The sequence below is a fragment of the Schistocerca cancellata genome, chromosome 8 (assembly GCF_023864275.1).
Source record: "Schistocerca cancellata isolate TAMUIC-IGC-003103 chromosome 8, iqSchCanc2.1, whole genome shotgun sequence".
Taxonomy (NCBI): Eukaryota; Metazoa; Arthropoda; class Insecta; order Orthoptera; family Acrididae; genus Schistocerca; species Schistocerca cancellata.
Window position 1 is genome coordinate 575,134,302 of NC_064633.1, and position 17,636 is coordinate 575,151,937.

The 17,636-nt window shown below is 42.9% G+C and overlaps 1 protein-coding gene across 1 annotated transcript in view; it reads left to right on the forward strand.

The window, feature by feature from the left end:
• LOC126095692 (uncharacterized) overlaps positions 1–17,636 on the forward strand; it is a 120,190-nt gene that overhangs the window by 90,909 nt on the left and 11,645 nt on the right. The gene's annotated exons all lie outside the window — the stretch shown is intronic.

Here is a 17,636-nt window from a genome sequence, read left to right on the forward strand (position 1 = left end):
AACCAACACTAGCAATATTCGTGCCACTGCTCTACGTAAGCGTGAGCAATGAGTGCCACGCTTTCGTTAATAATGATGAAAGGCGACCTTCGTGCGAATTCGATTCTGATTGACATACGAGTTTGGAACTTTAATAGTGGCAACTATTTATTTACAGCTCGCACAAAATAGATACGTGTTTCAAAGTTTTGCTGACCTTCAAAGTAGTCACCAGCATTGTGTATAACCCGTTGCCAGCGATGTGGAAGTCGTAGGATACTCTTAGCAGTGCCAGTTGTGTTGACAGTTCGAGGGCGCGGTCTATAACCCGACGAATTTGTAGCAGTTCTGAAGCGAATGGCGTGAAGTGTTTCCTTCAGTTTAGAAATGGAGATGGACTCACGAGGGCTTAAGTCAGGGTAGTGCAGCAGGTGGTGTAGAACTTAGCAGCCCCATTAGTCAAACAAATCAGTAACAGCTTGCACTGTGTTTGCTTGAGCACTGTCCTGCAAAATGATGGACAGGTCCTGCAGAAAGTGTCATCACTTCTGTCTCCAACCTGGTCGTAGGTTGTGTTCCAGAAATGAACAGCATAGAGGCAGAAGTGGTGACACTTTCTGCAGGACCTGACCATCATTTTGCGGGACACTGCTCAAGCACGTACAGTGCAAACTGTTACTGATTTTTTTGACTGATGGGGCTGCTAAGTGCTATACCACCTACTGCACTACCCTGACTGAAGCCCTCGTCAATTCAACTCGATATCTAAACTAAAGGAAACACTTCATGGCATTCGCATCAGAAGTGCTACAAATTCGTCGGGCAATAGACCGCGCCGCTCGAACTGTCAACATAACTGGCACTGCCAAGAGTATCCTACGACTTCTACGTCGCTGGCAACGGGTTATACACAATGCTGGTGACTACTTTGAAGGTCAGCAAAACTTTGAAACACGTATCTATTTTGCACGAGCTGTAAATAAATATTTGCCACTATTAAAGTTCCAACCTTCGTATGAACAAATTGTAAATATTCACTACTAAGATTAGTAATGGTCATCTACACCAATGAAAGGTTGTAGATAATTATGTGTTCCAGCAGTATTTTGTATAATCAAAGTGACAGGGATAATTAAGTAAAATCTAACTGGTCACAGTCCTATAAGCAAGTTTTAGTTCAATTATTTTGCGACGTCTTCGTGGTATTGTGTTCGGTGAGTTTATCCCAACAGACTCCCTACTTGCACTGTAATTTTTCCCGACTGTGTTTCTGATAAGAATGTTGGTACGGGGCTGCCAGGAGGGCAGCTTGTGAAGTTAGTAACGGCAATGGGCGACACTTCAGTAATGTAATGTCCCACACATTTTTAGCGAAGATATGTATTTAACAAAGGTATAAGATAGGGGAATGGAGCTCTGCACCATCTCTATAATTCCGTGAGCAGTCGAAGAACCCCTCCCGGAAGGTCTTTGAATTTATCTTGGCAGGTTTTCAATTTGTGGTAGCCTCTTTCTTCTGTGCAGTGTATGAAGCGGCAGCTTTCTTATCTTTGAAACTAACACCTATCTATTATATCCTCAATTGTTATGAGCTGGAATAAGTCATAGTTTGAGCTGGAATCTGTTAGAAAGCCTAGCGAGAGAAATTCTGCAGGCGACCCCATCAGCTATGGATGGCGACGCCTCCTGCGGCGGTGGTGGAGTTGCCATCCTGCTGGCTGTCCCCTCGGTACGCTGATCTTCCATGCGACTTGTCAACCTTCAGACTTTGATAAAGAGGCCTTATCCATCGTCTGTTCAACCACTCTGAGATTTTAGGTGGCCGTTCTACCTGTCACAGATAAATTCAACTCTGTTCATTTTATCACCCGCCAAAAGTGTGTGATGTGTGCGACGACACATTGAGATCCGACCATACTTTCTGGGTGCGTCACTTTTTGTGTCAGGAAGTGTAAATAATTATGCTCTATAAAAATGAATCTCACTGACATCTGTGTATCTCACAGTGCTTTTGTTTCAGAAATTGTGCCATTTTAGTCGTCTCGATTCGACGTTGATTTTGCAATTTTCGTAGGTCAGTTAGTGACACTGCAGGTCATGTTGTTCTCACTGACGGCCAAAGTCCTCTACATTGCAGGTCACGTTGTTCATATTGTCGGCCAAAATCATCCACATCATTGGCTACGTATAGCGATGGGTAAATCACCGCGGTCACGTCTCTCAGCTACCTGAACAATGCTATCCGCTCTCAGCTGCAGCTGTTAACACAGCTCTGCCTGCAGGTCACGCCTGTCGAGAGACGCACCTCCGCCTGTTACCCTGTGGCACCCTCCATACCCTAGTCATTTGCGACCCGAGCTATCTGTGTGGGTTGAACAATCTGACAGTTCTTCTCATCTTACAGTCCATAGCTCATTTAGGGGGGAAATGGCTTGCAACACTCCTCGTCATCTCGCTCTAACCCTTTCTTACGTCACGTGAAACTCTAGTAGCGAAAATAAGTTTCACTAGAGTGGTACATCGGCAAAATGTATCCCATGAATCGGCAGACAATGGCGTTTACAAATACACTCCTGGAAATGGAAAAAAGAACACATTGACACCGGTGTGTCAGACCCACCATACTTGCTCCTGACACTGCGAGAGGGCTGTACAAGCAATGATCACACGCACGGCACAGCGGACACACCAGGAACCGCGGTGTTGGCCGTCGAATGGCGCTAGCTGCGCAGCATTTGTGCACCGCCGCCGTCAGTGTCAGCCAGTTTGCCGTGGCATACGGAGCTCCATCGCAGTCTTTAACACTGGTAGCATGCCGCGACAGCGTGGACGTGAACCGTATGTGCAGTTGACGGACTTTGAGCGAGGGCGTATAGTGGGCATGCGGGAGGCCGGGTGGACGTACCGCCGAATTGCTCAACACGTGGGGCGTGAGGTCTCCACAGTACATCGATGTTGTCGCCAGTGGTCGGCGGAAGGTGCACGTGCCCGTCGACCTGGGACCGGACCGCAGCGACGCACGGATGCACGCCAAGACCGTAGGATCCTACGCAGTGCCGTAGGGGACCGCACCGCCACTTCCCAGCAAATTAGGGACACTGTTGCTCCTGGGGTATCGGCGAGGACCATTCGCAACCGTCTCCATGAAGCTGGGCTACGGTCCCGCACACCGTTAGGCCGTCTTCCGCTCACGCCCCAACATCGTGCAGCCCGCCTCCAGTGGTGTAGCGACAGGCGTGAATGGAGGGACGAATGGAGACGTGTCGTCTTCAGCGATGAGAGTCGCTTCTGCCTTGGTGCCAATGATGGTCGTATGCGTGTTTGGCGCCGTGCAGGTGAGCGCCACAATCAGGACTGCATACGACCGAGGCACACAGGGCCAACACCCGGCATCATGGTGTGGGGAGCGATCTCCTACACTGGCCGTACACCACTGGTGATCGTCGAGGGGACACTGAATAGTGCACGGTACATCCAAACCGTCATCGAACCCATCGTTCTACCATTCCTAGACCGGCAAGGGAACTTGCTGTTCCAACAGGACAATGCACGTCCGCATGTATCCCGTGCCACCCAACGTGCTCTAGAAGGTGTAAGTCAACTACCCTGGCCAGCAAGATCTCCGGATCTGTCCCCCATTGAGCATGTTTGGGACTGGATGAAGCATCGTCTCACGCCGTCTGCACGTCCAGCACGAACGCTGGTCCAACTGAGGCGCCAGGTGGAAATGGCATGGCAAGCCGTTCCACAGGACTACATCCAGCATCTCTACGATCGTCTCCATGGGAGAATAGCAGCCTGCATTGCTGCGAAAGGTGGATATACACTGTACTAGTGCCGACATTGTGCATGCTCTGTTGCCTGTGTCTATGTGCCTGTGGTCCTGTCAGTGTGATCATGTGATGTATCTGACCCCAGGAATGTGTCAATAAAGTTTCCCCTTCCTGGGACAATGAATTCACGGTGTTCTTATTTCAATTTCCACGAGTGTATACTTCGCCCACATTTTGCTTCAGTGTGATGTTGACAGGCATAACCACGTTTATTACATTGAAAAATTTGCATCTACTATACATCCTCACATCTAATAATGAAAATTTGATCAATGATACAACTGAAATTTCCTGGCAAATTAAAACTGCGTACCGGACCGAGACTCGAACTCGAGCCCTCTGCCTTTCGTGGGCAAGCGCTCTAGCAACTAAGGTACCCACGTACTACTGATCAGTCGTCCTCACAGCTTCACTTCCGCGAGAACCCGCCTACTGCCTTCCAAACTTTAAAGAAGTTCACCATCGAAACTTGCGATACTACCACTAATGGAAGAAAGGAAAGGAGACGTGGTACTGGTGGAAGTGAAGCTGCGAGGGCGGCTCGTGAGTCCTGCTTGGGTAGCTCAGGTGGTAGAGCACTTGCTCGCGAAAGGCAAACGTCCCGAGATCGAGTCTCTGTCCGTCACACAGTTTCATATTCGCGCACACCCCGTTGCAGAGTGAAAAATTCATTCTGGAATGTTACAATTCATTGTTCCTTGCTATTAATTTAAGCAGTTTCCTTCATATTTCTGTCTTAGAATAGTTGTCCATAAGTTTTTTTTTATTTTAGTACACTTCCTCATGTCCACATTTGTGTTCAGCACAGTTATTATTAAAAATTTTATTACATCCTAGTTAATGCAGTGGTGATTATTGTATTGAATATGGAATTTATGTAACTATTTCTGAATGAGATGAAGCGCGACTGCTACGGTCGCAGGTTCGAATCCTGCCTCGGGCATGGATGTGTGTGATGTCCTTAGGTTAGTTAGGTTTAAGTAGTTCTAAGTTCTAGGGGACTGATGACCTCAGATGTTAAGTCCCATAGTGCTCAGTGCCATTTGAACCATTTTTGAATGAGATGAACTTAAACTGGTTCGAAGGACCTTTACATACCAATTCGTGTCATTAAAATTATTATTTATGGTATTACAGCCGCTGCTATTATATAATTGAGCTGTAATGTAAAAGTTTTGTATGTGTTAAATACTGATCTAATTTCAGAGATATCCTGGAGGCCTGAATCTGATGAGTTTCAATGGGAAAATACATATAAGCAATAAGTATGTTTCCTTTTTGTGTTCAAATATCGCATATTTAAAAAAAATGATAAAAATTTGGAAACTAGAAAGTAACTTGATACATTACAGAGGCCGTTGTTTTTGAGAGACAGTATTTGGCAGCGAATAACATTAACTCATACAGAGGAAAGGAATACAGAACAAAGTGAATACATAGAAGTCAAATAAAGAAAATAAGAAATTAAAATGTAGACATGAAGATAACATCCAGTAGGAATTCTTAGATAACACACGACATATTCAATTTAATTGACGAAAGAAGAAAATATAAAAACGCAACAAACGACACTGCCAAAAGTGAAAGTTCCAGGAGTGGTTAGAGAAGAAATGCAAAGCTGTCGAAACATACATATAGCTATGTGACTGACTGATGCCTCTATTACATAAACAGCTGGAGAAAATAGAACCAGCTGCATGAATTTCAACAAATCAGATAGCAACTCAGTGCCATCTAAAGAAGCTACAGCTGCAAGATGGAAGAAATCTATCCAAGAGCTGCAAAATAAACTTTTAGGCGTTGTTATGGAAACGGAAGAGGGAGTGGGTGTACATGAGACTTATGATGTGATACAGCAAGACAAATTTGACAGTACATTGAACGACCCGTTCGAAAACTTGGGTACACAACATAAAATTACCAACATCTGTGCGAGTCAACTTTTGCACGTTATATGTAGGATATTTGTGACACAGTGAATATTCCCAAACTTCAAGAAGAATGTAACAATACCAAGACCAAATAAAGAAGGTGTTGACTTGTGTATTGTCAGCCCAGTCCGGCTGTAAAACTTTAACATTTCATTACCTATAACAGAATGACTCGACTGGTAGACGGCGACTAGAGGCATTGCAGTTTGGGTTCTGAAGAAACGTAGAAACACACGAGGACCTGCTACTTATTGTAAGCAATTTGTTGCCAGCCCCTTGTTGAGTTATTTTATGTCATGAATTTTGGGAGGCTAAATATATTGACAAAACTTTATTACGTTTCCCGCATGAGAATTTAATTTACATTAACTGTATAAAATTAGTACCTGAGTTTGGTAATTGAGAGTAGGAAAAAAAATTATGCATCTCAGTTGTAGGAGAGTAATCAATAGCTTCAATTCCCACAAAATGTATCTTATCGTAGAACACGGCTAATTTGCTTGCAGTCACTCTTAACAAAATGTAAACAAATTCCATTACAAAACAAATAATAATTTAATATGATGCCCACTGTACAGATAACTATCTCAGTGTCGGTTTGCTGAATCACAGTCATTACGTGGAGATAAACTAAACATAGACAGGCCAAAATTAACTAGAGTAATTTAGTGCATGTCGTTTACAATTAGCTACTGATTTGTTAATGGAAAATGATGCACACCTGTTCCGCCTCTCTTGACCATTGCAGTGGGCCAGGGTCGTATCGAGAGTCAAAGCTTCGGGAAATGTTTTCTCTCATTACGTCTCTGGGGTAAAGTTCGGTTTTGGAAGTTTATGCTAAGTTCCTATGGGACCAAACTGGTGAGGTCATCGGCCCCTAGGTTTATAAACGACTTAATCTAACTTTAACTTACGCTAAGGACAACACACACACACACACACACACACACACACACACATGCCTGGTGGAGGGCTCGAGCCTCTGATGGGAGAAGCCGTGCGAACCGTGGCAGGGTGTCCAAGACCGGGCAGCTACCCGTGCGGTCAAAATTTGGTGTTCTCTGATACAGATACATCACTAACTTGCTTTAGCAAAAGGATTGAAGAAATACAGACGTTTGCATCATTTGTAGATTCAGAAAAAGAACTTGTAACAATGTTGACTCTATTACACTCTTCGAAACATTGATGTTAATATAAATAACATACAGTAAGCGAAACGTTATCTATGAAGTCTTTCAGAGACTAGACTGTAGCTATACGAGTCAAGGGTTACGAAATGGACGTAGCTGTTGAGAAGGGAATGAGACAGGTTGTACCCACCCTAAGAATTTTTCGTTCTGTAGATAGATCAAGCACTAATTGAAAAGTAAGGAAACTCTTAGAAAATTAATTTAAATATACGAAGAGAATTTTCATAGGGCTATCGAAAATGACTCACCAGTCAAATAAGTTTAGGCATTAAGAAATATGGATTAGCATTTTCCTAGAATAAACTTTTTTTTTTAAGGCTACTGGTATTAAATTTGCTGTGAGCGCTGGACGACTCTAGTGTCTGTTTCCAAAATAAAAATAATAAAAAAACCAACAGGTAACTCCAGCAGTTCATTTCATTGTGACAACATACTTCTTTTTTAAATATTCAGATTATCCTACACTCTGCAACGCAATGCATAAGCTGTATGCTGATGCGTGCAGAGGGAAAATTATTGTCAATGTATTGAGCCTACGTTACGTGCGGGCCGTTTGTCAAACATTGTTTCATAAACAATTTTGCCAGCTTTGCTAAAAGCTTTCCGTTTACTTAGGGTTTAACGTTACGTCGACATTGTGACTATAATGGCTCTAATAAACTACATGTCTGGGAGGGTGGCATTACTCCATCATACGACCTAGAGCGCATAAACATTTATACAAGGCTCTGTCGTTTTAACTTTTTCTAGTGGCACCTGTAATCATTTGCAAACTATGTATAATATGTCAGCTAACAGTATACTTGTCCAATGGTCACGTAAGTAATTAATAGTTTGTAGAGACAAAATTATCAGAAGTTTTTCGGGGCCGATTATTTCAACCATCGGAATTTGATGCGCTGTAATCCTTTCAAGTACTTTTTTGAAAATGAGCCAGTTTTCGCAGAGGTTATCACGATATGTTCAAATTCGGAAAGACCAGGGTTCAAATCCCTTTATGACCATCCTCTTTTAGGTTAGACGTTGGATCCATGCTGCGATAGTATAGCGGCTCACCACGGATCCAAAAGTCGGGAGTTAGATAAGGAAACCGATAGAAACGTGAGCATTGCTGAGTTGTACCGTGGTTCGGAATCCACGTTAAACTGTAGGTCTCCCTGTAATTCGCTGGTTACCTCTGTTCAAAAGTCGGAGGAAGGCAACGGTATTCACCTCCAAATTTTCCTAAATTGTTAGGGTGAATTTGGGACTGGCAGATTTCCTTCCTCTTCTTCCCTAACATGAGTCTGTGTTCCATAGCTGATACTTTATACCGTAATCTCCCTTCTTTCTTCGTTCCTTCACTGACGTTCCTTTTTATCTTGAATAACTTTGAGCTAATTTGTTCATAGATGAAACGTTTTGAAACTAAAATATCTGATGTGTGGAGGGCATCAGGTATTGTGTGGCTTCTCAAGATAACCCGGACTGTAAAATATGGCTCACGTTTTTTTTTCTTTTTTTTTTTGCCTGATGGAACTCAACTGCAATTGCAAGTAAATAGTATTTTAAATGTAAATTGTTTTCGAGACGGATGTGATCCCTTTGCAATTGTAGAAGCACTGTCCATCGTTTGGGTAAAAGGAGTCTAAACTTTTAATAAAAAATTTCCTTGTCCCATGCGTCCCTAATAACATCTTTCCCTCCCTCGACGACACACTTCATCCACCTTCTAAGTAGTGTACCAACATATTACGCTTTAAAAAAGAAACCCAATTCCTTACGCACCGGAACTATTCATACTTCGAAGAAATTACTTATTTAAAAACGGGATTTTAAATCTAATTACTAAAATCTAATTACTAAACACGGTGTTGTAATTAGAATTAAACCAAAACACGGAAACATAATAAATGTTTTATTCAGCCAATTTTCGGCAGTGAATATGTGATTCTGGGAACGTATGACACTTGGGTGCCTTAGAACATACTATTAATTTGCTACCGGTTTCGGTCAACGACAATCATCTGGCACGAAAACCTGGCTTATGCAAATCACAAATACATAAGACATTTTGACAGAAACTTCAGGAAAATCCACCTGTACGTGGCTACTCTGCAATTCACAATTAAGTGCCTGGCAGAGGGTTTTAGAATCACCTTTAATCTATTTCTCTACCGTTCCACTCTCTAAAAACTCGCAGGAAAACAGAATACTTAAATCTTTCCGTGAGAGCTCTATTTCCTTTATTTTATTACAATGAACATGTCTCCGTTCGTAGCTGCGCGACAACAATACATTTTCACATTCAGAGGAGAAAGTTGCTCACAGAAATTTCATGAGAAGATTCTGCCGCAGTGAAAAGTACCTCTGTTTTATTTATTTTCACCCCAATTTGCGTACCATATCCGTGGCACTCTCTTCCCTATTTCGTAAAATACAAAACGATCTGCCCTTCTTAGAACTTCTTCGCTGTTTCCCGTCAGTCCTATCTGATGCAGATCCCACACTGTCCAATAACACTCCAGAAGAGGACGGACAAGCCTAGTGTAGGCAGTCTCTTTAGTAGACTTGTTGCAGGTTCTGAGTGTTATGTCAACGACTCGGAGTCTTTGGTCTGCCTTCCCCACAATATTGTCTGTGTGGTCATTCCAATTTAAATTTTTCGCAATTGTAATTCCGAGGTATTTAGTTGAATTCACAGCCTTTAGATTTGTATGGCTTATCATGTAACCGAAATTAGTGCTTTCCAATTAGTACTCATGTGAATGCACATTTTGCATTACTTAGAGTGCATTTCTACTTTTCCTACCATACAGATATCTTTATAAATCATTTTGCAGTTGTTTTTGATCACATGATGACTTTACTAGACTGTAAATGACAGCGTCATCAGCAAACAGTCTAAGAAGCGTGCTCAGATTGGCTCCAGAGTCGTTTGTATAGGCTGAAAACAGCAGAGGGTCTGTAAAACTCACTTGTGAAACGCCCGATATCACTCCTGTTTTACTGAATGACTTTCTGTCAATAACTACGAACTGTGATCTTCCTGACAGAATTACCAATCCAGAAGCGCAACTCAGACGATATTCCGTAGACACGCAATTTGATCAGAAGTCACTTGTGGGGTCTGTACCAAAATTTAAAAGTGTGGAATCAGTTTGAGATCTCCTGTCGATTGCGCTCATCACTTCGAGTGACTCAAGAGTTATTTATATTTCCTAAGAACGATATTTTCTGAATCCGTGCTGTCTATGTGTCAATAGACCGTTACCTTCGTGTAATTCACAATGCTCGAAAACTGTATACGTTCCAAAATCCTGGTGCAAATCTATCTTACTAATATGGGTATGAAGTTCAGCGGATTATTCCTATTTGCTTTCTTGGGTATTGGTGTAACTTGTACCACTTTCCAGTTTTTAGGTACGGATGTGAGACCAACAGTTGTGGAAACATGTTGTTGCATCTCATCATTACTCTGATCCCTTAGCGTGAAAGGGTGTGAAATAAGTGATGATTTATTAGGTTTAAAAATCAAACCGAGTGACTAATTTCGAATCATTCATTAAGTAAGTATACTTTAGAAATGATGGGATATTCACAATACTGATACTGAATACATTAGAGCCATTGGAGTCACAAATAGCAAGTGGAATAACTTCGTTTTGCTCGAAGATTAAATTGTGGAGAAAAACTTCCAATTTCTTTTATTTTTAAAGTAACAAACGTTTATCCCCTAGGCTTACTAACCACAACTAGCTGGTCTGCTCGGAGTGACACGACTGCTAGCAAAATGAGAGTTACAGTTTACCATAGTTTGGAAAAAAATGGTTATAATGGCTCTGAGCACTATGGGACTTCGCTTCTAAGGTCATCAGCAACCCAGAACTTAGAACTACTTAAATCTAACTAACCTAACGGCATCACACTCATCTATGTCTGTGGCAGGATTCGAACCTGCGACCGTAGCAGTCGCGCGGTTCCAGGCTGTAGCACCTAGGACCGCTCGGCCACTCCGGACGACCACAGTTTGGAGTAAAACCGTAGGCGAATTCGTATATCGATCACATATTAAAATAAACCTGCGTGACGAAATGTGGACTCTTGGCCAAAAGAGCTTATCAACAGCGTGTTAATCAGTATTTAGGTTGAGTTACCTGAAATTTACACCGCAAATAATGCGGTAATGGAAAAGTGCTGTTGATGTACTGTTTTCACCGAATGCCTTAGTAATGAGTGGGTCGCATTGATAGCCAATAAACAGATTGTAATAATACTTATAAAGTGTATTTTTTGTGCAAAAGACAATTTTTTTAAATGGAATAATATCTGTTAACATTAACAGACTAGAAGTAGGGTAAATTAGAATGTCAATGGTGTTTCTTGCGGCAATCTAGTGCGACTCGTTCACGAGATACAGTGGTTTGAAAAGTGCCCACAGCGACACTTCTAAAGTACGAGGTGCATTCAAGTTGTAAGGCCTCCGATTTTTTTTCCAATTAACTACTCACCCGAAATCGATGAAACTGGCGATACTTCTCGATGTAATCACCCTGCAGACGTACACATTTTTCACAACACTGACTCCATGATTCCATGGCAGCGGCGAAGGCTTCTTTAGGAGTCTGTTTTGACCACTGGAAAATCGCTGAGGCAATAGCAGCACGGCTGGTAAATGTGCGGCCACGGAGAGTGTCTGTCATTGTTGGAAAATGCCAAAAGTCACTAGGAGCCAGGTCAGGTGAGTAGGGAGCATGATGAATCACTTCAAAGTTGTCATCACGAAGAAACTGTTGCATAACGTCAGCTCGATGTGCGGGTGGGTTGTCTTGGTGAAACAGCACACGCGCAGCCCTTCCCGGACGCTTTTGTTGCAGTGCAGGAAGGAATTTGTTCTTCAAAACATTTTCGTAGGATGCGCCTGTTACCGTAGTGCCCTTTGGAACGCAATGGGTAAGGATTACGCCCTCGCTGTCCCAGTACATGGACACCATCATTTTTTCAGCACTGGCGGTTACCCGAAATTTTTTTGGTGGCGGTGAATCTGTGTGCTTCCATTGAGCTGACTGACGCTTTGTTTCTGGATTGAAAAATGGCATCCACGTCTCATCCATTGTCACAACTGACGAAAAGAAAGTCCCATTCGTGCTGTCGTTGCGCGTCAACATTGCTTGGCAACATGCCACACGGGCAGCCGTGTGGTCGTCCGTCAGCATTCGTGGCACCCACCTGGATGACACTTTTCGCATTTTCAGTTCGTCATGCAGGATTGTGTGCACAGAACCCACAGAAATGCCAACCCTGGAGGCGATCTGTTCAACAGTCATTCGGCGATCCCCCAAAACAATTCTCTCCACTTTCTCGATCATGTCGTCAGACCGGCTTGTGCGAGCCCGAGGTTGTTTCGGTTTGTTGTCACACGATGTTCTGCCTTCATTAAACTGTCGCACCCACGAACGCACTTTTGACACATCCATGACTCCATCACCACATGTCTCCTTCAACTGTCGATGAATTTCAATTGGTTTCACACCACGCAAATTCAGAAAACGAATGATTGCACGCTGTTCAAGTAAGGAAAACGTCGCCATTTTAAGTATTTAAAACAGTTCTCATTTTCGCCGTTGGCGGTAAAATTCCATCTGCCATACGGTGCTGTCATCTCTGGGACGTATTGACAATGAACGCGGCCTCATTTTAAAACAATGCGCATATTTCTATCTCTTTCCAGTCCAGAGAAAAAAAATCGGAGGCCTTAGAACTTGAATGCACCTCGTATCTGTACTGGCACACACTAAAGAACAGCGCAGGCGTCATATCCGGGGAATAGGACGGCCAAGGTGCAGGTACTCTGCATTCAAACCGACGATTGGGAAACAATTCGTGAAGACATGTCGTGGTAGTTCGTGCACAATGGGCTGCACTGCACAGCCACCATATTGGTACCACTGCCACCTCCTAGACTGCAGAGGATCATCGTCTAGCATCCGTGGAAGATAGTTAGGAGGCTGTAATACTTGCGTGTGTTCAGTGTTCCGTCTATGGAACACGGGCCTATGAGCTGATGGTTCGCTATCCCACACCACACGGTTATACTCCATGGACGCTGACGTTCGACCTGACGAAGCTAACGAGGCTTGTCGACAGACCGGTAGCGTGTGTTTCGGCCGTTTACCCGGCCATGACTGGCAAATACGGCATCATCACCAAACAAGATACATGATACATCTGGGTTATCCTGTCTTATTGCTCACTCCCCGACGATATGGGTTTCATCCCTATAACATCTCTCTCCATCGAGAGCTGCATGGAAACGATTGTGAGAATCGTGTTAACTTCTGTGGCACAGCAAACTCTTGTAACATGTCCAGGTAAACACCCGCTAATGACCGTAGAAGTTTTGCGCCCTAAAAACCATAACAAAAATAATGGACCAGTGATGCAACGGTGAGTCACTTCGCACGAAACATTGGCGTTAGGACTGTTTCTTTCCAGTTCACGTGTAACATGAGGTTTCTGTCAACCCCATATACGAACGTTACAAAAATTCAGTTCGCCGGATATATGAAACGTTGCCTTATCGGAGAAACAATTTCTTTCCAGAAAGTCATTGTTTGTGTCGATCTTGCCAAGCATAACCATTGAAGACTGTTCGCTTTGAGGTTTGTCTGTAAGCTTTAAGCAGCTGCTCGTTGCAGGGATGTAGCCGTGACCTCTTATTCAAGACTGTTGATGGTCTCATTTCCAACTCTCTGGCTGCCATAGGCACCGATTTCGTCGGTCTCCTTGCAAATGCTGACGTACATTGTCCACGTTGGCGTCTGAAACATATGCACCCCCCACCCCCCTCCTCTCATTTCTATGGAGGATACTACATGTTTCCGTAAATCACGTATGCAAAACCCGAATAGTTGATCGGGACGTCTGTTGCCTTCCACGTCGTGTTCGAAAGCTTCGTTCGACTTGGCTATCGAACGTCGTCTGAATGAACCAGGTGACACACTGATATTTCTCCTGTGACGTCGACATTTTATCAGGTTTTTAAATTCAAATCTGCGTCAAAACTGTATCACATGGAAGATAAAAATAAAAAGAAAACACTATATGTGTTATCTTATCATACATTCAAAACCATTTGTTAATGTCTAGTAGAGTTTTACAGTTATTGAACTCTAAAGCTATAAAGATAATTTACGGACACCCTGCCATCATTTATTAAAGACGCCTTGATATGGCAACAAATCGGATTACTTCATTCACGTTGCAGTTACGGACACCTCCAAATTCAATAACACCTTTCTGGTATAATGTCACATCTCCTCATCGACCCATTTTAACGGCGCTGATTTCACACAACAGAGCGGCCCATAGACTCCACTTCAATGTCGTGGCCTATGTACCTTCGTCACCGGTGTTCGGTCACGAGACCCCTATCACCCGTTAAATAGTAGTAGTAGTAGTAGTGGCCGTAGTAGCAGTTTTATTCGTCCAGAGATCACTTTTGCAAGGGTACTGGCCATGTCTTGCTATTACAATTTAAGAATAACAAAAATAACGTATGTTACATATATAGGCATTTACGTATTTACAGATCTGACCGGACAAGGACTTATATATATGAACCATCTCGACACCTGCCTGAAGTAATTTAGGGTAACAACAGAAGATCTAGATCAGGATGGTCGGATGAATATTGTAGCTTCCACGGTCCCGAATACGATGCCCGTCAGTTTGAAACAGTGCTGCCTCATTCGAGTTATCCATAGTGTATAATATTGCTTTACGAATAGGTTATCTAATAATGAAATAGTGCTATACTGTTCATTCATTTCTGAATTTTTTTTCATTGCACACACTTCCACACAATACGCACATTGTTTCACAATGTAACGCTACACACGCTACAAGCTGGCTTGAGGACCGTAGAAACAATGTTTGGTTTCCATTCCCTGTGCAGCTACTCATCATTTGCTAGCCTGAAAAATGAGTGACATGTCGAAATCAGAAAGAGGATAACGTGTTAGTATTATACAGTGCATTGCTTTCGGATTAAGATTTTCTCAAAAAGAAGGAAAAAAGCATAGTGTGAAAGAGTTATGTGAAACGATAGACGTTTTCCTATCGTTACTATTATTTATAAGAGTTAGATAATTTACCAAACCCATACCCTGTACTATCTAAGTAATCCTTCAGCATATGGACTCTATTACTTGACAGGTACTTTTTAGCTGCCTTTTTAAATAAGTTTCTTTTAGTAATCTATTTAATCTCCTTGGGAAAATTATTGTATAGTTTTATTACTTAGTAGAAAATGCGGTTTAGAATTTTATATTTATTCTTTCTTGGTAAATATAAGCTGATACTAGAACAGAGCTGCTTAATCAGTAACCACCAACGTTATTTTCGATGGTGTACAACTCACTTCACTGGTAAAGGTATTCTCGTGCCGAGTACTCCGTTCACGGCACTGCAGAGCCTCCAGTGCACTCTTTTAATGGTGTTACTAATATTTATGAGGTGAGCTTCTGATGTACTCTGTTCTGATTATTGTTACGTATGATATACCGGGTGTACCTCCTAAGAAAGGACAGGTACGTTTTGTTTCATGTTTTGGCAGATATTTGGAATTTCTTTTCTGCAGTATATCTCATCATATCTTTTATGCGACACCCTTCGTCGACGGAAAACATTGTTTATTTCCAGTCACAAACAAAATTATTTTTTAAGGCGGATTTTAGGTGTCCATTCGAAAGGGCTGTCCAAAATTAGTCTAGTGCGAAAATGCGGGCCGCCACGAATTCCTGTCCTGTGCCAAGCTTTTCATCTCAAAGTAGCATTTTCACACTATGTCCTTAATTAATTACTGGATGTATTTCATTCTCTGTCTTTCACTACAGTTTTTAACCTATACAGCTCCCTCTAGTACCAAGAAAGTTGTTACCTGATGCCTTAACGGATGTTTTATCATGCTGTCCCTTCTTCTTGCCAGAGTTTTCCAAGTTCCTTTCCTCGTCGATTCAGCGGACAACCTCCTCATTCCGTACCTCATCAGTCCACCTAATTTTCAAAATTCTCCTGTAGCACCACATCTCAAATACTTCGATTCTCTGCTGTTCTGATTTTCCCACAGTCTATGTCTCACTACCATACAAAGCTGTATTCCCAACGTACATTGCCAGAAATTTCTTCCTTAAGTGAAAACCGATGTTTGATACCAGCAGACTTCGCTTGGCCAGCTATGCCTTTTTCGCCAGTGCTGCTTTTTGTGTCCTCCTTGCTCCGTCCATCATGCGTTAATTTGCTGCCTAGGTAGCAGAAATCCTTAACTTCGTGCACTTCTTGATCCCCAGTTGTAATGTTAAGTTTCTGGCTGTTCCCGTTGCTACTGCTTCTCATTACTTTGCTCTTTCTTCGATTTACTCACTAGCCTGTATATTCTATTCAACACACCCTGAAATTCTTCTTCACTTTCACTGAGGATAGTATTGTCATCAGCGAATCTTGTCATTGATATCCTTTCAACCTGAATTTTAATCCAACTCGTGAATCTTCCTTCTATCTTACACTCTTTTTAATTCGAGCACTTCTTTCTTGATCTTCCACACTTATTGTTTCCTCTTAGTTCTTGTACAAATCGTACACACACACAAAAAAGTTTTGCATCACTTCGGTTCCGAAGGATCCGGAACCTGTACAGGAAATTGGAATAGTGATCAACATAAACATAATTTCCGCCCTTTTTATTGCTCATGAAAACCACACATTGCATGTTGCACCACCATACAGCAAGACCTTCAGAGGTGGTGGTCCACACTGCTGTACACACCGGTACCTCTAATACCCAGTAACATGTACTCTTGCAATTGATGCATGCCTGTATTCGTCGTGGCATACTATCCACAAGTTCATCAAGGCACAGTTGGTCCAGATTTTCCCACTCCTCAACGGTGATTCGGTGTAGATACCTCAGAGTGGTTGGTGGGTTACCTCGTCCATAAACAGCCCTTTTCAATCTATCCCATCTATGTTCGATAGTGTTCATGTCTCGAGAACATGCTGGCCACACTAGTCGAGCGATGCCGTTATCCTGAAGTAAGTCATTCACAAGATTTGCACAACGGGGGCTCGAATTGTCGTCCATGAAGACGAATGCCTCGCCAATACGCTGCCGATACGGTTGCACTATCGGTCGGAGGATGGCAGTCACGTATCGTATAGCCGTTCCGGCGCCTTCCAAGAACACCAGTGGCGTACGTCGGCCACACATAATGCCACTCCAAAACAGCAGAGAAAATCCACTTTACAGCACTCGCTGGGCAGTGTGTCTAAGGCGTTCAGCCTGACAGGGTTGCCTCCAAATGCGTCTCCAACGACTGTCTGGTTGAAGGCATATGCGACACTCATCGTTGAAGAGAACGGGATGTCAATCCTGAGCGGTCCATTCGGCATGTTGTTGGGCCCATCTGTACCGCGCTGCATGCAAAAAAAAAAAAAGCGTTGCATGCAAAAAAAAGGGTTCAAATGGCTCTGAGCACTATGGGACTTAACATCTGAGTGAGGTCATCAGTCCCCTAGAACTTAGAACTACTTAAACCTAACTAACCTAAGGACATCATACACAACCATGCCCGACGCAGGATTCGAAACTGCGACTGTAGCGTCGTGGTTACAAAGATGGACCTCGCCATGGACGTCGGGAATGAAGTTGCGCATCATGCAGC